Consider the following 27,346-nt stretch of genomic DNA (forward strand, 5'->3'; position numbering starts at 1 on the left):
CAACCACACACCCTTAAAAGGAGAGGACTGTGTTCATTGACGGAATATAGGGATACATATGTGAGGACAAAGAAATTAAGACTTTTCTCAGTTATTCTGAACTTTGGGTAAATGTGGAAAACTGTGTAGATATAAGATTATGAGAAGAAATGAGACTACTGGGCCTTACAAATCTCAAAATTATGTAGCAAATGCTTCTTTCTAGAGTTTCACCTTCATGGATGAATATTGTCACAGAAGGCAAATTGCACTACACAGAAGGGCATAGCATATTAGAAGAGTTTCAGATAGCCAGTGCAGAGAGGTCTGAAGGACTTAGATTCCATCTTGAAAATACCAAATGTGCTAGGTCAGACTTGACCATGAGGGACAGTGGTTATGTACAGATTCCGTATTTTGAGTCTTTTTAAGTAAACATATTGAGGACAGCTGTTAAGCCAGCAGATGTAATAGCACATACTCCACTGTAAAAGTCTCTATCAACAGGCCCAAAACATCCTCCATATTTATCTGTGGGAAACAGAAAATAGACGGGAACCCTCATCAAATGAGTAGTTTAAAAAGACAAAAACAAGTGATATATGCTTGCAATAGAAGATGAGAATGTATCAGAAAATGAGAAAACACAAAATGGAAACAATAGCTTAATATTTCAAAATAATCTCAATGGAAAACACTAAACATGAATAGAAAATATTATAAGGGGTATAGATAGCCAAAATTCACATACCTGTCACATAAAAAGTGATCAAAATTTAGTAAAATTAGAGTAGACTTGAAAAACTTAATTATTAAATACACATGAAACCTTAAAACCACAAAAATGAAAACATATTTTCATGTGCTATGGGGCATTCAGAACATTTAATCACATATAAAGTAATAAATAAAAATTAAATATGTTAAAAATATAATTTAAAATTTAAACATTATTGGCAATAAAATTTTTCTTTCATGGGAGATTTATAAAAAATTACCCTTGAGGGGCATCTGGATGGCTCAGTGGTTTAAAGCCTCTGCTTTTAGCTCAGGTCATAATCTCAGGGTCCTGGGGTCAAGCCCCTCATTGGGCACTCTGCTCAGCAGGGAGCCTGCTCCCCCCTCTCTCTCTGCCTGCCTCTCTGACTACTTGTGATCTCTCCCTCTGTCAAACAAATAAATTAAATCTTAAAAAAAGAAAAAGTTGTAACAGTGTTTTAGTTGCATGAATATTTTTTTAGCCATAAAAGGAAAGAATAGTTAGTCATTAAAGATTATATCCAATGCTAAAAACATAAAGAAATTTCCATTATTTATTAAATGAGAAGGTATGATAATAAAACTCTTGTAATTATATAGTAAAAGTTTATTCCTCAGACTTGTTATTGTGAATGATCCAAAACATATAGGATTTGGTTGAGAATAGGAACAGAAAATTGCAATGTGCAGTATAATTCTAAAACTGACACATTCGTATCAAAATCCATGTCTCATTTTCTAATTAGATTACAAAAAGTGAGATGAATTTGTTGCAATGCATAAAAATGTCATGAGGGAAAGAAGTAGTAAACTAAGAAGCCATGATCTCAATATAGCTGTATTCTTTTACCAATTTGTATTTTATATCTTTGCAACATGAAGATTTGGGGAGAATTTGTTAAAAGTTAAAATTGGTTACTTAATGCTATAATTTAATAAAGCAAAATATCTTTATTTTTCTCTAACTATTTTCCCTAGATTTCAAATTAAAATGTAAAAAAATGGGTAATGATTTCAGAAACATTGGTTAAAAATTACAATATTTAAATTATATAGGAAACTGATAATAGCCGTATATGACCATAATAAATTAGCACTTATGTACTCTTACAATGGACTGAGTACTGTGTAAAACACATGATATGTTTTATCGTAAAACCTATAATTCTGAGATAGGTTATTTTATTCCCATTTAATATATGAGCTATATGAGACAGGTTAGGTAATTTCATCAAGGTTACAGAGTAAACAGTAAATTCAGAATTATAAGCCAAGTTTACACTGTTGTAAATAAAAACTGTTAAAGTTTAGCACTATATTTAACATGAATTTCAAGTCTTTTTTTATCCAATCATTGGTATTTTATCAAAGATCTGGGAATAATATCTCTGAAGATTGTTTTTGCAGTCCCCTTACAAAAATTGTTCCTGACATCCATATTTTAAATCAGGGTTTGGTCTTTCATCTTTTATACTTTCATGCATTCTTTGACCCGTGCTTTTGTGATTATATAGGCAAGATTACATAAAGTAATCTTTCCATCATGCTTTCTAGATTTCTTCAAAATCAGTGGTGCTTTCACTTTTCATTCATCAAATTAGTGATCTACCCAGAAAAGAGCAAAATCCAAAGTTTATGTATGCCAGTCACACACCTCTGATTTAATGCAAATGATAATTTATCAATCTGTAAAACAGGGTTTTTTGAATGTATGTAATGTAAATGTAAATGTAAAATGTGTATGTAAAAGTGTGAAACTAGAAACTGAGAAGGCAAAGCAAACCAAAAGCTTATTTGGAGTCTTTAAGGAATTTAAATCCAGAAGACTCAGAATTAAGAGGAACCTGAAAAATGTTGAGTGTTGGTGTAGGCAATTAGAACTTTATATTTCAAATATTGGAGGTCTATTTCAGGTCCTCCATTATTGGGAAGCCATTGTTTTTGCATCCATCCACATTATTAGAGTTCCTCTCCATCTGGCCAAAATGACTTCCAGGGTATTTAAAGGGCCAATGTCTTTTATTTCGTCTTCATTTTTATTTTTCTCCACTTTTGTGGGTGAAAAGCAGCCATATATACAGGTGGAATGTAAAAGTCACTGCGCAGGTCCAGAGAAACAGATGTTTTTCCAAAGAAGACATCCAAATGGCCAACAGACCCATGAAAAACTTCTCAACATCACTTGGCATTAGGGAAATACAAATCAAACCCACAATGAAATGCCATCTCACATGAGTCAGAATGGTTAAAATTAAAACTTGTTGGTGAGGATGCAGAGAAAAGGGAACCCTCCTACACTGTTGGCAGAAATGCAAGCCAGTGCAGCCACTTTGGAAAACAGTATGGAGATTCCTCAAAAAGTTGAAAATAGAGCTACCCTATGACCCAGCAACTGAACCACTAGATATTTACCCTAAAGATACAAATGTAGTGATCTGAAGGGGCACGTGCACCCCCATATTTATTAGCAGCAATGTCCACAATAGCCAAACTATGGGAAAAGCCCAGATGTCCTTCAACAGATGAATGGATAAAGAAGATGTTATATACATTATAATGGGATATTATGCAGCCATCAAAAAATGAAATCTTGGCATTTGCAAGGATATGGATGGAACTAGAAGGTATTACATTAAGGGTGTTGAACCTCATTTCCTGAAAAAAAGGAATAGTCATGTGTTTTAGTATATGTGCTGCCGAAGCGAGCACAGGAATAGTCATGTGTTAAAATTATCACTGTAATGTATAAATTTGGGGAAAGAGGTTAAAGTTATGCAAATATACTGTTTTTCCATAAATGTTTTATTCAGTATTTTGAGCATTCATCAATTTTTCCAGCAAGTATTACTCCGGTGTTCTCTTGGTGATGACTGAAGGATTTTCATTTCATTGTCTTGTTATCTGAGAATAAGGTCTATGTAATTTCAGTTATTTGGACTTCACTTAAAACCATTTTTTTTTGACCAAGTACATTGCACATTTTTTGTAATTATTTCAGATTGTCTTGAAAGTAGTTTATATTCTTTCACTTTTGATAGTAGACTACTATACCTACATTAGACAGGGTTTACTAAATTGTTTTCATCACATCTTCCAAATTCTTGCAATTACTTTTTCTTATTGATATATTGGTTTGTAGTCCACTTATATTAAATATCCTAATCCAGTGGAGTTAATAAATTATTCCCAAATATTTGTCAATATGCATCTCACTTAAGACAAAATAGTTACAGTTATGTTTTCTTTTTGTTCACTTAAAAAAGTTTTTCTCTCAATTTTTAAAACCAATATTCATATTTTGTAACAGATTCTTCCCTTGGTAGTATTTTGCCCATTATACCTTATGAATCATTTTTAAATGTTTATTTTTTAAAAGATTTATCTATTTGAGAGGTAGAGAGCAGGGAGGAAGGGCAGAGGGAGAGAGAGTCAAACAGATTCTGTGCTGAGCCTGTATTCATGGCTTGATCTCACCACCTTTAGATCGTGACCTGAGCTAAAACCAAGAGTCAAAAGCTTTACAGACTGAACTACCCAGATACCCCAGAATCATTTTAATTTTAGTGTTTTGGTGCTATTTAAAAGTAGTAAGATATATACAAATAAATATTTTTTTAAAAAAATGCAATATGATAGATATTTTGGCTTTTAATAACTGAGTATAATCTATAAATGCTGTGATTTCTGGGATTACGATTTGAGGTTTAATCGTGAAGGATAAACACTTCCAGCTTGACCCCTTGGGGGCATACAGCTATGTTCAATGAGTGTCAGAGTTTATCCTGAAGTACTAGTAGAAATCTCACTCTCGTGGGGCAGTATAAATAAGACCAGCCACAACTTTTGTGGAATTCATTGAAAATTGAAAATGTAGGACTTTCTGTCCAAAAATAGTTAAGAATTGTGAGATAGCAACAGACAACCAGCCACAACCTTTGTGGAATTCAGTGAAAATTGAAAATGTAGGACTTCCTGTCCAAAAATAGTTAAGGATTTTGAGATGGCAACAGACAAACACTAAATCGAACATGATACCTTTCTGAGGGCAGGCTCTATGTGTCTTGGTTGTACACCCATGAAATCATCCCTGTCTATAGAGTTAGCATTCTTGCAAATCTATGAGGTTTGGAGGAGGTCCAATGACGGATCCTTTATATCCTGAATTCTTGCACCAGAATATATTGGTTCTGATTTTCTCCAGGCTCAAATAAACTTTTATTTCATTCTTAGAAGAGAAAATTGATAAAGAAGCAAGACAAATTTCATGTAAAATGTGTATTATTAATTAATATCACATATATACACATCTTATTTATAAAAAACACTACCACTGACATGTCTATTTTGCTGAAAAAGAAATTTCAAGGGATTATTAAATTAAGAGTATGGTGAGTATTAGAAAACTTCACATTTGTTAGTCTTCTGTGAAAAGTTTTTATGTTGTTTTATATTATTTGATAGTTTTATAGCATACATTTGCAGTTGGCATGTACCTCTATCTGTAAACATATACATATATGCATATGTTTACACTTATAATGTAAGTGTAAACAAACCCAATAATTTTCTAGTATTTATTTATAAAAATATAATATTTTAATCTTCTTGTTTAATTAGCTAGAGTATCCATATTTACAAAGATTATATTTGACTTACCCCAGATGTATTTTCCTCTGCACATTAATATTAACAACAGAATTAATAACAAAATAAGAGATTTTTAGTTTATTATTTTGCTCTTAATAACCCTCTACATGTTTTTGTTTAATCAGTAAGATACATACAATCTTAGAATATAGGTCAACTTTTGTAGACTTATAGTTTATTTTATATTTACTTAATATTTTGCAATGTGATTTTAGTTTACATTATATATTTGTTATTTCAAAGCAATAAATTGATGTGAATAAATAAAGCAATAAATGCATGTGAAGGACTGAATTAAAACTGCAAGAGTACCTAAAACTTATTGAGATCACTGGACAACCTGGAGTATTTTCTATCATTACATCTAAATGTCATAGAATTTGAATGAAACCATAAATTCTGTAAGTATAATTACTTTTTATTTAAAACTAAAATCATTGACCACTGCATTCCAGAAATATGCAAACCCTAACTGTGCAAAAACTCGTATTTTAGACTTTCAGTCATTCTCTCCCCAAACATATGTGTCATGAAAGTCTTTTCATATATCATGAAACAGATACTTCATGATATATCAGATATATCATAAAACAGATACATGAAACAGGACTTTTAAGAAAGCTTCAATATCAGAAGAAATGAAAATGGATAAAGGAAAAAACTGGTAAGTGAGTTCATTGAATTAAAAACTAAGGGAACAGTTTTAAGCAGGATGCACCTGCATTTGTGTGTAAGACAATACAGATATCCTCATGCAATGAATACAATAACATATGTATGGGAATTGCACATGGAAAGATTTGGAGATAAAGCAAAGAATGGGTGGGTAATTTGACTTGCATAAATTTGACTTGAAATTGCCATTTGTTTCTGGGACATTTGTGGTAAGGTCCATAAAAAATAAATGAGCCATTTGCCTGATACTACAATAAAAACATTAGAAATTAGAATGGATAAACTCTGTTTGAACCTCATTCTTCCTACTTATGAGTTAAGTGACCCTGATCACACCAAAGCATCCCTTTGAATGTTATTTTTCTAGTTTCTTAGGTCAAAGTTGTAATACTATATAAAAATAAAGATTAAAGTAATGTAAATAAAAAGAACTGGGAAACTAGCTTATATTCTTTAATAATTATTTAATTAATATTCTTTGTTAATTATTAATAATCAATAATTATATTGAGATAATTTTAAAATAAATATTGATAAATATTAATATTGGCTTTCATATTAATTGTATGTAATGAAAACTGCTCATTTTGTTTATAAGTGACATTCTTGACACTAACTACATTTGTAATTTCTATATCCTTACCAAGTGTAAAGACAATATAAATTTATAGACAGACTATTTTTAAGGACAACTGCTTGAATATTTTAATACTGATCATTTCAATGAGATATATTTAGTACTAAATATTGTCTTTCTTACAAATCTATGCAATGGCCCTTTTATTATCTCTCCTCTCTAGCTGATCAAGGGAATCTGAATGGAGATATATTTTAAAAAATAAAGTATTTCTCAATTTCTCAGATTGCCAGTCAATAGTTTCTGAATTTTATGAACTTGCTTTTCAAAACTGCACAATAGAATAGAGTTTCCTCTTTTGACATGAAAAATGATGGTAACTAAAAGCCAAGACACTATGCTATTCTTTCAGAGAATTAAAAAAAAAAATAGAGAAAACAAGACTGCCAATTAGAAAAGAAATTGATTACAAATTTAAGCATAATTCTCCATTGAATTTTTGTCAAATACTATGGAAATGATCATCACCATTTTGATCATGCAATGATCCTCATATTTTTGTGCACAAAAACTAAGTCTTCTTAACCCTTACTAGTTATCTATACTGTTATTGTTTATTATCTTTTAAAAATTATAATTTCTAAATTTATAAAAATTATAAATAATATATACATTCTCTTGCAAAAATTTTTTTCTTTGTTGATATTCTTTATTGTATAATTTTATCTATTGTTCTTTTAATCTTTCTTCTCTCTTACTCTGCTTATCACCAATTTTTTTTCTTTTAATTTCATAGTATTTATCTTGCTCCTCTTTTCATAACTTTTTAAGATAGATGTTGTCATGCAAATAAGGGTGAATTGCCAAACAGTACCATATATGATAAAGACTTTTTACTGAAAAAAGAATCACATAACCAGATCACTAAAAGTGTATGGGTCGCCTGCCAACTTTCTACTCTGAGGCACATCCAAGAAATATGGCAAAGCTGAATGTTAGACTTCAGGAGAGAAGACTCTCCCTTTGGGATGAAAGACTTTTGTTTTTGGCTGCCTAATTAGAGTCAAGTGGAAAATGTTTTCACTTCTCTACTAATGGCTAGATATTTCTGAGAGAAATTTCTTACGGATTCCCAAAAAGACTTGCCCAATTTAACAACCAATTCCTGGCAGTAGCCATTTTGGTGCTGAAATGCTTATTTTTTATTGGCTTGCCTTTTCCACATTTGGCCCAATTTGGTCCTCATGCTTGCTTTCACTCACATTCTCTCACAAAATAAAATCCAAGCATTTGCCTCAGGTTCTGCAATCTGCCTAACCTAGGCCAGAGAATCTCTCTTATTTTTCATATTGATACCCAACAAGCATGATGTAAGAAAGGACAATTTTAGTGCCATTCATAAACATAGATATAAAAACAAAATTCCCTATATAAATTAACAAACTAATCCAACTTTATAGCCAAATGGCAACTAGACAAAGATATTATTGGCCAAAGAGAATTAACCAAGCTGTACTTATCCTAAGAATGGAAGTTATAATTTACTTTGGAAGAGTGATATATATATCATATATATAAATAGACTATGTATCTCCTATGTTCTACTTTTCACTTACTTTGCATCTTTTAATCCCAAACTAGAACTCTCATATATTCTTGGTGAGAAGGTAAATGTGAATGACTACTTTGACTTTCTGTATTTATTTTATTACATTAAAAAATATATATGTAGGGACACCTGGGTGGCTCAGTGGGTTAAGCCTCTGCCTTCGGCTCAGGTCACAGTCTCAGGGTCATGGGATCAAGCCCCACGTTGGGCGCTCTGCTCAGCAGGGAACCTGTTTCCTCCCTCTCTGTCTGCCTCTCTGCCTACTTGTGATCTCTCTCTCTCTCTCTCTCTCTCTCTCTCTGTGTCAAATATATAAATAAAATCTTTTAAAAAATATGTAGTACTCTATAAACTAGAGATTCTACTCTTATGTTATATAATTGCCACATGCACAGACACACATTCATACCAGATTATATATTTAAAATATTTATTGAAAGATTACTTGCTTTGGCCACAATTTGATAACAACACAGATTAAGCAACCAATATGTAAGTAAATACATTACAATTGTATGCATCCAAGAGAACAGTACAGAATAACAAACATTAATGAAGTAGAGCTACTAATAAAGACATTGATGAATCTTAGAACCATATTACTAAAGGAAAGGTGTCACAGAAAGAGACATCAAATAATAAACCATTTATATAACTTTTATAACAGATAAAATAAGCTATATTATTAAGGACTGTATACATGGGATACATGGGTGCTAAGCTGAAGCAAAAATTAAGAAATGAATTTCTGTAAATTTCAGGGTAATGTTAACCTTTAGAAGATAGGAGAGTTTGGATCAGGAAGTTGCAGGAAGGGTCTACTGGAAATGCCAGCCATGTTCCATTTGTTGATAAGGGCAGTCATTGCATGGGTTTATGTTATTGTAATTTTTACATTTCTATACTGTACATTTTTTCCATTTTTCTATTTCACATAAAAAATCTTTAAATATAAATTTTCTTTAACTTTTTCTCTTATTATCAAAATGAGTTGCTCCCCCTTTGACTGTATTTTTTGTTATACAGGAGGTATATTTACTTTCTGAAACTGATATAGTAATATTACATTTTACAACTTATTTTCAGTAAAAGTGAGAAGATAGGGCAAAAACAAACTAAATGTAAATTATTTTTTATGATATTAGGGATAACCTTTTATATTTTGTTCTCACTTATAAAATTGGGGTAATAATGATAAGTTTATTGAGTTGGTACCCTACAAAGAATCTAATAAATCTTTATGTGATGGGCACAGTAAGAAAGAGGTGATTTTAAAACATTTATATATGAAAATGACTTCTTTAGAGTTCCTCACCTATGACTTGGTTAAAGCAATTTAGAATGAACTGATTGAAACTGAACTTTTCACCTCAAATCATTGGCCTACAGTAATACTAATCTCATATAAGTTTCACAGAGAAAGCTTAAGTTATAACTACCTCACCATGTTCTAAATTCTTCAATTCAAATCATTATCTAAAGATCAGCATCAAAATTTGCACAGCATATACACCAATTCTGCATTTTAAGGAGATCTACAGTGATTTGTATGAACATTAAAATTTCTTAAGGACTGAGCTACAGAACTCTAAAGAATCAAACTTGATGATCTGAAAGTGTAAAATATTGCATCCTGTGTTATTAGAGGTTATATAAATGCCATAACAAATTGAACATAAAAGCTAACATTTTTGCAGTTGAATAATTTCAACAAAGTATTTAAAAGAGCATGCAAATAAAGCATAAAGGAAGTTGAAGTGGAGAAATGTTTTCAAAGCCAAAGCCAATAGAATTATTGCAGAAATTTGGAATGAAATACTTAGTACAGTAGAATTAAGATTAAAAAAAAGAAAGATTATAACACAGAATATATTAAGTATAATTGTGATCAAAAAGCTGTATGTTTTGTGGGCACCTGAGTGGCTCAGTTGATTAAGCATCTGCCTTTGGCTCAGGTCATGATCTCAGTGTCCTGAGGTGGAGCCCCATTATCAGGTTCCCTGCTCGGAGAGAGTCTGCTTCTCCCACTTCCTCTGCCCCTACTGCTCATACTCTTTCTCTCTCCCTCTCTCTCTTTCAAATAAATAAATAAATAAATAAATATTTTGAAAGCTATATTTTTAAGTAAGTTCAAACTGAGTTTTTCCTATAAAATATGTAATAAAAATGATTCACTTAATTTTAGTAATATTGCCTTCCAGTTGTTTAGAACTTCAGCTGCTCATCAGGAACACAAAATGATATAGGAAAATTTTGCTAATGTCTAGTGCCCAATACCCTTAAGGTTTTCATTATTGTTTTGTTTTGTTTTATTTTTTCCCAATTTGGGAAATACCAAAGCCTTTATTTTTACTTTAATTTTTACAATGTACAGAATAAAATTTATACAATTCATGTTAGTAATAATTTAATGCACATGTTCCATATACTATTTGTTAGAGTGACCAAGCATTGTAATATCTTTAAATGTAATAATCGAGCATATTATTACTTACATTTTCATAAAAGTAGGGTATTAAAAAATCCACATAATATTTACTCTGCTTTATTTTCCTCCTGTCATTCCAGAATAATGTAGGTGACTTGTAAATCACAGTGACACTGTGCTCTCCTTTGTCAATTCCCAGGGAGGTCGTAGTTGCATAATTCCTGGTCTTCATGGAAAAGCACTTCCTGGAGTTTTGCAAGACATGATCCTTGTGTACAAATGTCAGGGTCCTGGGTACCACTGTGCTTCTTAAAGGGATTACAACTGCTTACATCCTGAAACAACACTCAGGCTCTCCAATTGCATTGTCATGTATTATCTGTGCCCACCAATTATGGAATGGCAGCATCCTCAAATAACCCTCCATACCATCTGTCCCTTATTATAGGATAGGGGGTATAAATATCCATAATATTTCATCTTGATCACATGTGTCAGGTAGAACTGTGAAACACAATGACTTTCTCTGCAGCATCCTTCATTCCACACCCTCCACTCTCCTCCTCCCACCACCAGTCTTTTCAACTGCCCTTCCTAGCAACTTCTTGAAGCTTCTTGAATTTCCCATTCCCACTTTCTTCATCTTTAAATTAGCCAACTAACCCACGAGATGAAAGTTCTAAGAAGAAATTAAGCTAAATGTGTGGAAAGCAAGCCATTGTCTTGGCCCACAGTAAGTGCTAGATCACTCCCAAGTTCAAACTGATTGTACCTATTCAGTTTCCATACAGTTAGCAAACATTTTGTGAGTGCAGCAATTAAATATTGTAGTGATGCTTTTGGCAAGACTTATCTCTCAGGAGGGACTTTCCTACTGGAATAGAGTATATTTCATCTTTAGAAAAACACATGGAGTTTTAACAGGTCATACAGTGAGACACTTGGTAAAATACAAATGTGAATATCCATATTTTACATATATATATAAACATATATATACACATATAAGCATACATATAGAGAGAGAGACACAAATATAATATGTGCATCAGTACTTATGCACAAATTTGGGGTTATTGTTTCATTTTATGTATTAAACTTCATGGGTTATATAATGGTCACTATAGAAATGATACCTTCTTTTACATAAAAGTAATTAAGATGCTCAGAAGGTTACTATGTTCAATTTTTTGGTTTCACCTTCCTGAAATTGGAAATAGAATATTGTTTATAGAGGTCTTTCACTCCTAAAATTGCATTCTTGCATTTATGTTGGCCTTCAGGGAAAATGCAAACACATTGATTTAACTTGGTAGAAGAGGACACAACATTTTTAAATGTAATTTTTTTGTTAATGGAAATGCACCCAGAGGATCAAGGGCTGATACACATTTTAAATCAATTTGAATGGGCAAGATTCAGGTTCTAAATACCTCTTTGATTACCCATGGGGAAAAAACCTTATTTAGTATAGGTTTTAAAAAGTGCACCTTAAAACATTTTAAACAATAACTGTGCTATAAGTAAAGCATAATAAAATATGTCATTATTTTAGTAATCAACACAGTAGATAAACAACCCAATTTTAAATAAACTTGATATTGGCTTATCTGAAATGTATTATTAAATACATTATTAAACAAGATTAATATGACTAACCTTACAATGCCTTTTTCTAAATTATTTAAATTGGCAAAACATTAAAAGCAACTCAATTGTAGTAAGAATGAATAAAAGCTTGGATTTGGAAAATTATCTCAAATCCTTAGATTGATTTAGTGACAACTCTCTGCCTCTGCAATAAATAAAGCAAGCAAGAAGTTAGTAACATAGTAATTTTTTAATATAGAAAAATGTATGAATGCACTTATATTATATCTGTTTCTTTTAACTCTATTCCCTCTGGCTAATTTTGGCTCAAACATTTTGATTTTGTAGAGTTATAAAACAAGAAAACCTTTAGATATTTTGGTTTGCACATAAGATATTGGGAGATTTTCCTGGCCTAAATAATTTTATGTATGTATGTATGTATTTAACTATTTATTTACTTTAAGGGATTTCATTTATTTATTTGACACAGAGAGAGAGAGAGAGAGCACAAGCAGGGGGAGAGGGAGCCCAATGTGGGTCTTGATCCCAGGACCTGGCAGATGCTTGAAGGCAGATGTTTAACCTCCTGAGCCATCTAGTTACCCCCTGGCCTGAACAGTTTTAAGCTATAAAATGTTTCCTTATTTGTGGTCTTCTTTTCCATCATCTCTTTCATCAAAATGAATTTTACGATGCTTTGATACTTATTGTTACATATAGATTAATATTATGTTGACAGAATAAAACAGTTGAGTTTATCATCAGATGCAACACTGAGGCAGACAGAGCTGGCAGGACATAGAAAACTATCTATTAGTGGATTTCACAATATGCATAACATATAATAGACAAGGATCTATATAGATTTAAATGAAATGTTGAGCTTGATCTGCCAGTGCTATGTAAAGAGAAAAATTCAATATATGATATTTGGCTACAGAGGGATGTTTGATGACTTGCATTCATTGTTACTTGTGTTCTTTTTGGATTTTTTGGCATCGTATTCTTTCCTTTTTCTTTTTTTCTCTCTCTCTTTTTTTTTTTTTTTTTTTTTTTAGTGTATCACAATGAAGTTGGTAGTTAATGCATGTGAGCAGTCCCAAAGTTTAAAAAAAAACCTCATCATGTTTGAGAGTTCCTTTGTAATCAGTAATAGACATTTTATAATATGAAATAAAACTGATGTATAAATCTTGAAAATGACATCTGAAAAGAACCCAAATAGGCTGATGAAAAACAAATGGCATCTAATGTACTTTTCACATTGACTGTGGCAGTGATTTATGATGTTGTCTAAGATGCTAAATATATATCATAAATCCCTTCAACAGAAGTCTTATTGTTTTCATTCATCTCTTTTCCACAAGCCAACACTTCCTGTTTTTATAAACTTCATTGTATGAAAAGAATCATAATTTTTTAAATGCCACTTAAATCCAGATTTTACACTGGATATAAAAACACAATGAGAGGCATTTTGTTTGTTTGTTTGTTTGTTTGTTTTGTTTGTTTGTTTTATTTTAACTTCACTAGAGAAGGTACCCAAGTGGAAATAAGTGTTTCCATTCAAGATTTCCTCTCTGTGAGGAAGGGGGAAAAAAATGGTGAAATGTACTACAGTTCAATGTGTCAAGTGTGTGTCAAGTTCATCTTGTACGACACACTCACCTAACAGAAGGATGAAAGAGAAAGAAAAATGAGTGTAAAATGTATATAATATTTGCACATTGCACTAAGTCCAGTAATATGTTACTTATTGTATATATTCTGGCTGAATTATAAAGTTTACTATTTGTTAGTGCCTATACCAGTTATATTTCAATTCACATCTCAGTGTTTCTATAAAAATGCTGTTAAATAACATGAAAAATGAAATCATTAACAAGCACAGAACACAGAGATTAGGGCCATGAATTTATTACTGCTTGTCCACTTGTCTACTAATGAAAGAAAATAACTGTTTTCATCAGAGAAAAATGTAAAATATGTTTTTTGAGCTTAAGTTTCCCAGGAAACATTATGCAATCTATTTTCCCTGAGGCTAGCTTTCTATAAAAAAAGAGGAATGAAATATCACTGAATAACTGGGTTCAAGGCTAACCAAAGTAATGTAAAGTAATATTTGAAACCTTTATCAAAGACCATTGCCATCATAAGTTTGCATCATTTGTGTACTGTTGGGTTAAACATTCTGCTAGAAAAAAAAAATGTTCTCTGCTTGTTGCATGACTTTTAACATGATTTACATTATTATGCACAATGACAATGTTTAGGAAACTTAAAAGCATTGCTTGTTTTAGACCTAATTTCAGACTTTATAATGACATCCTTCAATTTGGGAGTGGTCTTGATAACACAAGATATGGAAAAGAAAATAGGTGTGGAGCATAAACTAATATGTAATATTAAAATTTGGAACCATCTAAATAAGATAAAATGATTAGAGCAGGAGGAGTATGAAAAATGTCTATCTAAAGAGTTTGGAAAGGTAATATATTTGAGTTTGAAATCTGAATTCTGAACTTTGCAGTAAAATGTGCTATAAATGTGCTATAATCCAGGCTTTAGGATTCTCAACCTACACAAATAAGAAAGATCTAATTCTGAAATTAAACAAAATCAAAAGTAGACTACTGTTTATGGATTGATTCTTGATACAAGAGAAATTTAAGAAAATTCCAGAGCTGAAATGGAGTTCTCAACTTCTATGTGAAGCTTGACACCATAAGACTACACAAGGAAAATTAACCGTGAGTGAAAAATACTTTATAGGAATATTTAATGTATTAAAATATAAATATCTATCATTTCAATCTTGAGAATTTGTCTTAGAATGTGTTTTTAAATTTTAAATATTTGTTAATCAAATTGAACATTTATACTGCTAATTTTGTCATGCTTACATTCATTGTGCTCTTTAGATTAAGAAATAAAGAATAATTGGGATATCTGGGTGGCTCAGTCAGTTAAGTGTCCAACTCTTGGTTTCAGGTTGGGTGGTGGTCTCAGGATCATGAGATCAAGCCCCTCCTCAAGCTCCACACTCAAAGGGGAATCTGCTTAAAGATTCTCTCTATCTGCCACTCCCAACAACTGCATGTTCTCTCTCTGTCTCTTTCTCAAATAAACAAACAAATCTTAAAAAAAAAAATAGAAGATAATTTATATGACATGGTCTCTGACATCAAGATGCTTATATTGAAAAGGGAGAACAAATTGCATATATAATACAAGGTAACTATATAACTACATTAGTTAATGTGCATTTTGTGAGTGAAAGATAAAATTTAGTTACATAGTTAGAATTTAACTTAAACTATAATTATAATTACATTACTCTATAGACACAAAATACATAGATGAGTCTGAGAGGATATTAATATGCAATGGATATTTAGTAAATAAATTTCCCAAACACATGATTATTTGGCTATAAGGAACATTTATTGATTCTTGAAAGAAGTAAAGAATCAAAGGTGTATTTTATAGTTAGTGTTATGCAGAATAGTTTAGTAATACTATTGAAGTGGGAAAGATTATGTGGCCTTGAATTTGTGAGAGTCAATGGAAATTAGAGTAATTAGTATGTCTTTTAAGTTCTGGGAAAACAAGTATATTAGAACGACACACAGAGCATTCTTATCTGGAAAACTTCATAGTTTCTTTATTCACATTCTGTAAAAGCTGGTGAAAGGGCCATTCAAGACTGACACTGAAAGAGAATTTCAGAGACCTACTAAAAAAGTAGAGTCAAAGAAAGAAAGCTTATGCCAAAACATTACTAAGTGAAAAATGCATATATTTATTGTCAGTGAAAGTACAAATTAATATTTGGAGGCTGCTAGACAATTTCTATGTCAGATCTAATTTCTCTTTCCACTAGACACTCAAGATTTTTTTGTTTGTTTTGCTTTGTTTTTAATAATTATTAGTGATCTCAACTAATGGGTCAGGGAAAATAATTGTGAATATAATAATGGAGGTAATTTTGGGTATGGAGATACCCAGTGTATATATAAGGGATATTTACACTCACTATACTTTTAGTTTTGTTTTGTGGGCTTTCTGGGTATTACAAACTACTGTTAAAAATTAGACCTTTTGTCCCTTTATTTAAAAAAAAAAACAAATTTTTCATTGAATCTGGGAATTTTAGGTAAACTATAAAAAAATAAAGCATTTCCAGGTCTATGAGAAGGAAAACTCAGGTCTTCCTTCTCATAGAAGAATGACAAAATCTGGGTGGCAAAATCTACTTTTAGAAAACTATTTCTTGGGGTTCCTGGGTGCCTCAGTGGGTTAAAGCCTCTGCCTTCAGCTCAGGTCATGGTTCCAGGGTCCTCAGATCAAGCCCCACATCAGGCTTTCTGCCCAGCAGAAAGCTCCTTTCCCCTCTCTCTGCCTGCCTCTCTGCCTACTTGTGATCTCTGTATGTCAAATAAATAAATAAAATCTTAAAAACAAACAAACAATTTCTTGACAATGGGAGAAGATATTTACAAACGACATATCAGATAAAGGGCTAGTATCCAAAATCTAAAAAGCTTAGCAAACTCAACACCCAAAGAACAAATAACCCAGGCAAGAATTGGGCAGAGGACGTGAATAGACATTTCTGCAAAGAAGACATCCACATGGCCAACCGAGACATGGAAAAATGTTCACATCACTTGGCATCAGGGAAATAAAAATCAAAATCACAATGAGATACCACCTCACACCAGTCAGAATGGCTAAAATTAACAAGTCAGGACAGGGCAGATGCTGGCAAGGATGTGGAGAAAGGGGAACCCTCCTACACTGTTGGTGGGAATGCAAGCTGGTGCAGCCACTCTGGAAAACAGTATGGAGATTACTCAAAAAGTTGAAAATAGAGCTACCATATGATGCAGCAATTGGACTACTGGGTAATTTACCCTAAAGATACAAACATAGTAATCCAAAGGGGCACGTGCACCCAAATGTTTATAGCAGCAATGTCCACAATAGTCAAACTATGGAGAGAACCAAGATGTCCATCAACAGATGAATGGATAAGGAAGATGTGAGATGTGAGAAATGTGAGATGTGAGATGTGTATATATATATATATATATATATATATACACATAGAGGAATATTATGCAGCCATCCAAAGAAATGAAATCTTGCCATTTGCGATGATGTGGATGGAACAAGAGGGTATTATGTTTAACAAAATAAGTCAATAGGAGTAAGACAACTATCATATGATCTCCCTGATATGAGGAAGAATAGATGCAATGTGGGGGGTTTGGGGGTTCTGAAAAGAATTAATGAAACAAGATGAGATCAGGAGGGAGACAAACCATAAGAGAATCTTAATCTCACAAAACAAACTGAGGGTTGCTGGGGGTAGGGTTTTGGGAGAGGGTGGCGGGTTTATGGATATTGGTGAGAGTATGTGCTATGGTGAGTGCTGTGAAGTGTATAAACCTGGTGAGTCACAGACCTGTACCCCTGGGGATAAAAATATATGTTTATAAAAAATAAAAAATTAAAAACAAACAAACAAACAAAAATAAAATAAAAGAAATTTTTAAAAAAGAAAAGAAAACTATTTCTTGCCATAAAGAAAGAAGTTCCTAAGCAATTGTGTGTCAGGCATTTTGCATTCTGTTGTTCAGTGGAGACTTAGGTTTCATTTTTCTCTTAACAACGGTTCCATTCTACACCCACCCCTATTTCACCATATTGAAAATACCATTTCTCTGAAATGAGCTAAAGCAAGTTTTTTTCCAACATGCCAGACACTTTACTTACAACATCTTATTTACTGTGGTAAAAAACAAAACAAAACAAAACAAAAAACAAAAAACAAAAACAAAACCAGATTATTCTCCTTAAGATTTAAATTGCTACATTAATTTTATTTGTAACCTGGCTAAGTAGTTCACGAAGGCAATGTTAGTAATTAGCTTTTTTTCTCCTCTGTTAGTTTTTAAATATTTATGATTCTTATGTTTTCACCCACCTTTTTTTTTTTATATTCAAGTACTATTTTGCACAAAAATAAGAATTAAACATAGAAGAAAGCAAACTCCATACAAGGCTTCAGACTTATATTTGAAATACCAGCTCTTCTTCAAAGGTGGACCTGCCCTGATGCTGTCCCAAAGCAAAGTATTCAAGATAGCAGCACCCTCCAAAAGATCAATACAAACAGCCAACTTCTCATTTCTTTCTAGCCCATGCATACTACCAAACACAAACATAATTATGAAACAGTAACTATGTGATTGGTTTAAAGTCATTGTAGGGGCACCTCAGTGGCTCAGCTCAGCTGCCTTCAGCTCAGATCATGATTCCCCGGTCCTGGGATTGAGCCCTGCATCTGGCTCTCTGCTCAGCAGGGAGCCTGCTTCCCTTCCTCTCTCTCTGCCTGCCTCTCAGCTTACTTGTGATCTCTTTCTGTCAAATAAATAAATAAAATCTTAAAAAAAATAAAGTCATTGTAAGTAGACTATTGGGAATAAGAGAGGCAAGCTGGACTGCATGAATAAACAGAAATTAAACAATTTGATGGATAATGGAATAATGCTTTACCATTCTTTTCACCAAGAACCAGAATGTTCCATTGCAGAAATGTGTTCAGAAAAAAAAAAGAAAAAAAATATATTTTATATATATAACATATATAATATAAATATATTATATGTGACATATATAACACAAATATATCCGCATTTATATAAATGGATGAATAGGCTTATGTAATTTTACATATAATAGATGAATGGACATTAAGACTTCCAACTATTGTGTACTCCTATTTACATGTTATATATAGTTTGAAGTTTTTAACAATGGTATAATCAGGATTAGTATCCCAGTTTGAATGTTTAATGCTTAGTTTATTTGCTTAATTTAGAATATAAGAAAAGAAATAATATATTGGGGCCATCCTTTATATATGAATGAATATCAAATAGAGAAGGAAATATTTTCAAAAAGAAGTTTAAGAGGGATGTCTAGGTGCAGAATTCCTGTACATATACTGCTACTTGTATATGCATCTGTGTATGAATGGTAGACTAAATGATAGTTGAATAGATGATAAATGGTAGATAGACAGATACAGAGAGACAGACAGACATCTGTGTGTTTCTTTAATCTGAGCCAGAAAAGGGAAGCATAGAATAAGGCCACAGGGTCTGACTTTTTCCATGACACTGGATTAAAAGATGCCAACAGGTTGAATATAAATTTTGAGCTTAGCCACCAGAAATGAACTGTCTCTTTCTCTCAGCTACTGCTCAAGAAAATTATGACTTCAGTGTGGATCATAGATCCTATTTTCAACAAATTACTGTGATTAAGGGGCTATCAACAACACAGCTTCATTTTGAAATGAAATATTGGATCAGATTGGAGCAATTTGAATAGCAACAACAACAACAACAACGATAACAACAAAGTTGGGGTTGGTGTTACTGCTTTTTAATTTCCAGAAGAATAAAAAGGTTTTGGGTATAAAAATAATTCATCCCCATTAGAGGCATGTTAACCTAATAGGAAATCCACACTTCAGAAACAGAATTCTCAAACACTTAACTATCAAAACCTAACAACTTAAAGCAGTATTCTCTTCACCAAAACTGAATTTGATTTTTGAGCTCTGTCTCTCTTTGTGTGCTTCTCTATCTAGTTTTATTTCCCTTCTTCTTAGTAGACAACGATCATTTCAAATATGTCATTAGTGATAAGTGTCAGGATAGATTCAGAGTACTGTGGCAGGCTGAATAATGACCCCCTCCCCCAAGATGTACACATCCTAATCTCCAAGACCCTAAATATGTTACCTCAGATGGAAAAATTAATCTTGCAAATGTGCTTAAATTAAGGATGTTGAAATGGGGAGGTTATCCAGATGGACCCAATGTAACCACAAGGGTGAGAAAGAAACAGAAGTATCAATCAATAGAGATGAGACAACACAAGAAGTTGGTTGGAGACGTGTGAGGAAATGGCTGAGTCACCAAATGTAAACAGCCTCTAGAAGCTGGGAAGGAAAAGAAACATGTCTTCGAAAGCTTCCAGAAGATTCACAGTCCTGCTGACACCCTGCTTTTAGGTTTTGATCTCCAGTAGAGTGAGAGACAAAATGTGGAGTCTCAGAACTGAAGGTTATTTGTCAGAGCAGCAATAGAAAATGATTACATGTATTGCCAAAGGAGATTCAGGGACAGAAATCCCTTTTTGGCTCAATGATTGAAGAATGCACTGGAAAGAAAATTATAACTGAGTAGTACTTTGAATGGTTTATAGGATTTCATTTGATGGATGTTGATGAAGTTGTGTCCTTCTGTTCTGAGGACCTTAATAATCAAAACTGATATGTGAGCTACTTGTTTTGAATTATAAGTGATGTAAATTAGCTATCAGTGGGAGTTCATTGTGTTACTTGAGTGAATTAGTGCATGAATGAATGGACATATAGGCATTTAGTCAGGAAATAATAGAAATATCCTGAAAATGGCAATTAAGACTATATGGATAGAGAGTACTAAAAGCACAATGAGGGTAGAAGACTAGTAATCAAGACTCATTTAATTATCAAAATTGCATGTCTGGATCTCAGTTTTTTGATTTGTAAACTGAGATGGAAGTAGATGTTCTGTATGATGCCATTTCATATAAAGTAGAAAGATAATAAAGGAACTTTAAGTATGTAAATGATTAAAAATTTTCATTCATTTGATATTAGTGAAGGGATGTGATAAAGAACATTTTTCTAACTTTAATAAATATATGTATAGTTTGTCTTGATATATTGTTACTATGCCAGATTTGTGTTAGTAAGTATGGACTGTGGCTCTGAGAGTATGCATTTCCATCAAACTCCTGGCTCAAGCAGAGAATTATGTTTAAAATACAGATTACCAGGCTTTGACCTTTAATGTCTATTTCTTTAACTTTGTGAAAACACTGAGCCTGCAATTTTATTAGGGTGTCAGGAAATTCTTACAGTCCCCAGAAGTTCTGGGATCATTGCATCAGAGCATTTAATCCATATTTTTGACTTGCTAATTACTAATCAGGTAAAATAACCTTAAACGCATCAAATCATTTATTATCAGCATAGACACCAGGCAGTAACTGATCAAATTGTGTACATTCAGAAAATTTACTGAGCCTGCGATTTTTTGTTTTCTTTCAGGTCTAAGGAGAAAACTTAATTAAAGCTAGCAAAAAAATGTGAGAGGAAAGCTGTCAGAAAAAGCAAAAGAATAGCACAACTGAAGTAAATATAAGTTGCTATAGTCTTTTTAGTGATGGTTTTAATTGAGATATTAAGCTTTTGATTAAACATTCAGATTTGTGCATGTATATGTGTGTATACAGCCATGAGCACGTGCACACACACAAACACACAGACACATACATACATGCACATGCATACACACACAAATTAAAATCCCTCACTCCCAATGACTATTATCAAATATTTTAAAATAAAGAATTGATCCCATTTACAATTGCACTAAAAGCTGTACAATACCTAGGAATAAACCTAACCAAAGAGATAAAAGCTCTGTACTCCAAAAAGTATAAAAGATTTATGAAAGGAATTGAAATGGGCAAACATTCTATGCTCATGGATTGGAAGAACAAATATTGTTAAAACATCTATACTACCTAAAGCAACCTACACACTTAATGCAGTCCTTATCAAAATATTAATAGCATTTTTACAGAGCTAGATCAAATAAACTTGAAATTTGTATGAAATCAAAAAAGACCTTAAGTAGCCAAAGGAATCTTGAAAAAGAAAAGCAAAGCTGGACTTCAACTCACATTACAAAGCTGGAAGACTTTGTACAATACTGCACTTTCATAAAAATGGACACATAGATAAGAACAGAATTGAAAACTCAGAAATGGACCTACAACTATATGGTTGACTAATCTTGGACAGAACAGGAAAGAATATTCAGTAGGGAAAAGACAGTCTCTTCAACAAATGGTGTTGGAGAAATTGGACAGCCACATGCAGAATAATGAAACTGGACCACTTTCTTACACTATACACTAAAATAAATTCAAAATGGATGAAAGACCTAAAGGTGAGATAAGAATCCATCAAAATCCTAGAGAAGAACAGAGGCAGTCAACTCTTTGATCAACGGTAGTAACGTCTTACTAGATATGTCTCCAGAGGCAAAGGAAACAAAAATAAAAATGAAGTGCTAGGACTTTATCAAAATAAAAAGTTTCTGCACAGAGAAGAAGCAATGAACAAAATTAAAAGGCAGACTTAAGAATGGGTGAAGATATCTGCAAATGATATATCTGATCAAGGGTTAGTATCCAAAATCTAGTAAAAAAAAAAAAAAAAAGACAAGGATACATAAATATACATTTTTCCAAAAAAGACATACAAATGACTAACAGATACATGAAAAGATGTTCAACATTACTCATCATTAGGGAAATACAAATCAAAACTACAGTTAGATATCATATCACATCACATCTGTTAGACTGGCTAAAATTAACAACACAGGAAACAACAGACATTGTCAGGAATATGAAGAAAGGGGACAACTTTTACATTGTTGGTGGGAATGAAAACTGGTGCAGCCACTGTGGAAAATGTAAGGTGGTTTCTCAAAAATAGAACTACTTTGGGGCACCTGGGTGACTCAGTGGGTTAAAGTCTCTACTTTCAGCTCAGGTCATGATTCCAGAGTCCTGGGATAGAGCCCAACATGGGGCTTTCTGCTCAGCAGGGAGCCTGCTTCCTCCTCTCTCTCTCTCTGCCTGCCTCTGCCTACTTGTGATCTCTCTCTGTCAAATAAATAAATAAAATCTTTTTAAAAAAATAGAACTACTTTATGATCGTGCAATCACACTAAGTATATATCCAAAGGATAAAAAGAAAAATACTGATTTGAACTGATACAAGCACCCCGATGTTTATAGCAACATTATCTTCAATAGCCAAGAGATGGAAAGAGCGCAAATGTCCATCGACTAATGAATGAATAAAGTGGTGGTAAATATATACAATGAAATATTACTCAACTATAACAAAAGAATGAAATCTTGCCATTTACAATGACATAGATAAAGCCAGATAGTATCATGCTAAGTGATATAAGTTAGAAAAAGACAAATGCTACATGATTTCACTCATATGTAGAATTTAATAAACAAAACATGAGCATAGAGGAAAAAGAAAGAGGCAAACCGTAAAGTCAGCTCAACTGCATAAAATACCACTGATGGTTACCAGAGAGGTGGAAGGCAGGGGATGGGCCAAATGGGTGATTGGTATTCAGGAGAGATCTGGGGATGAGCAGTGGGTGTTGTACATAAGTGATGAATCACTAAATCCTATTTGGGAGACTCTTACATTGTATGTTAACTAACTGGAATTTAAATAAAAACTTAGAAGATACAATTGAAGGACAAAAGCAGAATTATGGAACCAACTGTACTTTATGTTTCTTGTATTTAGTGCTCACAAAAGATAAACTCATACTCACTGATCAATGCAATATCAGAAGAAGATGCTTTCAACAGAAAATAATTAGAATTCCAAAGTGCTCTTTGATTTAGTCTATTTATGATAGTATCTGTTTTCCTTCTTCTTGGTTATGAAAAGAATGTACAATATCCTGTGGTTAACACAGATCTTTAGGACAAATGGATATTGCTTTATATCTCCAGGCTCAAAAGAGTGGAAGGAGTGTTGAGTGAGTGACTCATTCTTGGTTTAAAATGGCCTTTTTCCTGGGAATGATGATATGTGTTGCAGGCTTAAGAGATAAGTACTTAAAAGTACAGTTTTATTTGTGTCCATTATTTTAAAAGTCTCTCTTCTTTTTCTATTACAGGTTAAAAATGGAAACCTAAAGTATAGTTTTGTTTGTCCTAGGATTTTTAATCCAGAAGTGGTATTTTATAGATTAATCTATACTTTAAAAATATTTTAGGACTGTGTCAGTGCTTCTTGAGTGCTTTACTTATGTTAAAAAAATGCATAAAATACCATCCATAAGAATAGACAATTTCCTTTCCTCACAGTTTGGTCTACTTCCAAATGCTTTAATGTCTTATATTATCAGTCCTGCTGTCCAAGTTATACCAGAATTGCAAATGGGCACATAGAGATAAATCATTTAAAGTAACTGCGGCTAAGACTAATACTCACTAGCACAAAAATGTCAATGATGCCAAATATGCGACTGAAGTGACTTTCAGGCAAGAAAAGCACATTTTTAAATTTAATTATCCTTCATTTTATCCTTGGCAACCTTGTAAGGAACAAGTGTTATTCGAGTTGTATTTAAGCTGGAGAATCTATGTCAAAAAGATTAAGTTTATCAGCATCTCTAGCAGAACCAGATAGAACAACTTCTTAAGCAGCAGAGAATGCCATGAACTAAGTCATTCTGCCTTACAAGAAAATAATTTTACTTAGAGATATTAAAATGCATCATAAAGTGTCCGTAGAAGAATAGCTTTATTTTTGAATAATGAAACATTACAAGATGGTTTTGACACATTATCCTATATGACACATAATTATAGATCCTTATAAACATAAGAACAACCCTTCTATGGCAATGAATTAGAATTTTTAGCAATTGGAGGATTAAGATGGCAGAACGTTTAAGAGTTATGAAGCAAGGCTACTGCTTGTGATTGGAAAAGGGAGCAGCTGTCATTCATACTAACAAGCATATAGGAAGAGTTGGTCATATTGTGATTTGGACAACATTCATGATGTTGTCTGTGTTTAGCACTGAGTGAGAAATAATCTGATATTTTTCTTCATCTTCATGGCCACAGAGAAGACTTGTCTGATGTTAGCTTTCTGTGAAAATGTTTGTGCTAAACAGGAGAATACCAAAGTATAGGTATGTCTAGCAGGCCATCTTCTCACAATGGGAACTAACTGACAGTGCCAGAACAGATTCTAGCTATCAGGGACTACTCCATTTTTTCAGAAAACTTTTTCCTGCAATGAATTACATGTGCATTCTTGGAACAGATCATATTTGTTAATGATACATTATTTTATACACCACTGCAATTCATTTGCTAATACTTTTAAAACTGTCATTTATTTTCATAGGAATTTCACATGGGGGTGCCTGGGTGGCTCAGTTGGTTAAGCAACTGCCTTCGGCTCAGGTCATGATCTCGGAGTCCTGGGATCTAGTCCCGCATTAGGCACTCTGCTCCATGGGGAGTCAACTTGTCCCTCTGACCTTCTCCCCTCTCATGTGCTCTCTCAAATAAATAAATAAATAAATAAGTCTTAGGAAAAAAAAATGTTCAGATGCTGTTTTCTTCAACATTCTTGTCTAGTGTTGAAAACAAGTTTATATTGACTTCACAAAATAAATTGCAAACCATCCTGTTTGTTTATATGAGTTTATGTTTACTTATGCATTTTTTAAGTGTAAAAGCATTCAATAGTGAATCTATGTGAGTTTTTTAGTTTACTTTGTAAGAGTATTTTATATTATGCATGGATTTTAAGTACAATGGTCTCTTCATCTGTTTTTTTTTTTCCTTTTTGCTTTAATAATCTTCCCAAAGAACTTGTCTCTATTCTTATTATTGTCAAATTATTCATATAATGTTTTTAATATTTTATGTCTGTTTAATATTGTAGGACCTATAGTGGTGACCACTTTCTTTACATACTTTGGGAATTAGTTTTTAAATTAGATCAGCCTTGCTATGAGAATATTATTTTTATTCATATTTTTAAAGAATTGGTCTTTCTGGTTTTCTTTATTGTGCATGTTCTGTCTTCTCTTACTTCTCATTTCCTTGGGTTTTATTGCCCTTTCCTTGCTCTATTGATTGAGTAATAGATCATTTATTTTTAGCTTTTCTCAGTTTTCCTAATATACCCATTGAACACTGAAAAGATATTGAAATTTAAAATGTGTACACACCAAATAATTTTTTCTAGTGTAGTAAACCCCACACCATTGTGAACTATCCCATAGAGTACTTTGTGTCTCATTGCTTTATATTGTTTTGTTTTGTATTAGAAACATCAACTTTCTTTTAATTACACTTTTATGGTATGTTTTTATAGAGTTTCATATGGGTTTGTATGTTTAATGATATGTCTGTTGTAAATAGTATGTAACCAATTTTTTTGATATTTGTACTTGGTTTTCAGCTTTGTATTTGTCACTTCACTTATTTAATTTCCTTTCTTTTCACTTAAAGATCAGACCTCAGTCTGTGAGTCCTTTTAAGTTGGTGTATCTTCATTCTTACTCATTCTACCCACTGCCTTCCACTTTGGTTTTAAGATTCTCCCTTTATCTTTGTATTTTTTTTTTCAACAAGTCAAAGGCTTTTTTAAGATATGCCCCATGTTTTTTTCTTTTAATTTCTTTAATTTCTTAAAATGTTTTCCTTAGATTTGATGGAACTTATTGCATATCTGAAGGGATGTCAACTAAATTGGGTGAACTTTACGATTATCATATTTATTACTTTAGTAACATTCTCTCCTCTTTTTTCCCCCTAAGGCACAAAGTATACATCTCTTAGGTCTTCCCATTAGTGTCTACCATGCTTTTATTATTATTTATCTTATTTTCTTCTTTCTGGTTGTTTCAATTTGGTTCTTTACTATCAAAACACTTTTTAATCTACTACTCATGTGGTGTACTCTTTGTCATCCACTATTAAAACCTGCTAAAAAGAACCAAATAATCCTTACAATAGATGAGAAAAAGCATTTGACAAACTAAAACAACCATTCTTGATAAAAACCCTCAACAAAGTAGGGTTAGAGGGAACATACCTACATCATAAAGGACATATCTGAAAAACCACAGCTAATATCATCCTTAATTGAAAAACAAAACAAAACAAAACAAAAAAAACCAAAACTGAGAACTTTTCCACTAAGATGAGGAATAAGATAAGGATGTCCACTCTCACCACTGTTAATTAACATACTACTGCAAGTCCTAGCCTCAGCAATCACAGAGCAAAAAGGAATAAAAGTCATCCTAATCAACAAGAAAGGAGTCAAACGTTCACTATTTGCAGATGACATGATACTTTATAA

This window comes from Mustela lutreola, chromosome 1 (assembly GCF_030435805.1).
Source record: "Mustela lutreola isolate mMusLut2 chromosome 1, mMusLut2.pri, whole genome shotgun sequence".
NCBI lineage: Eukaryota > Metazoa > Chordata > Mammalia > Carnivora > Mustelidae > Mustela > Mustela lutreola.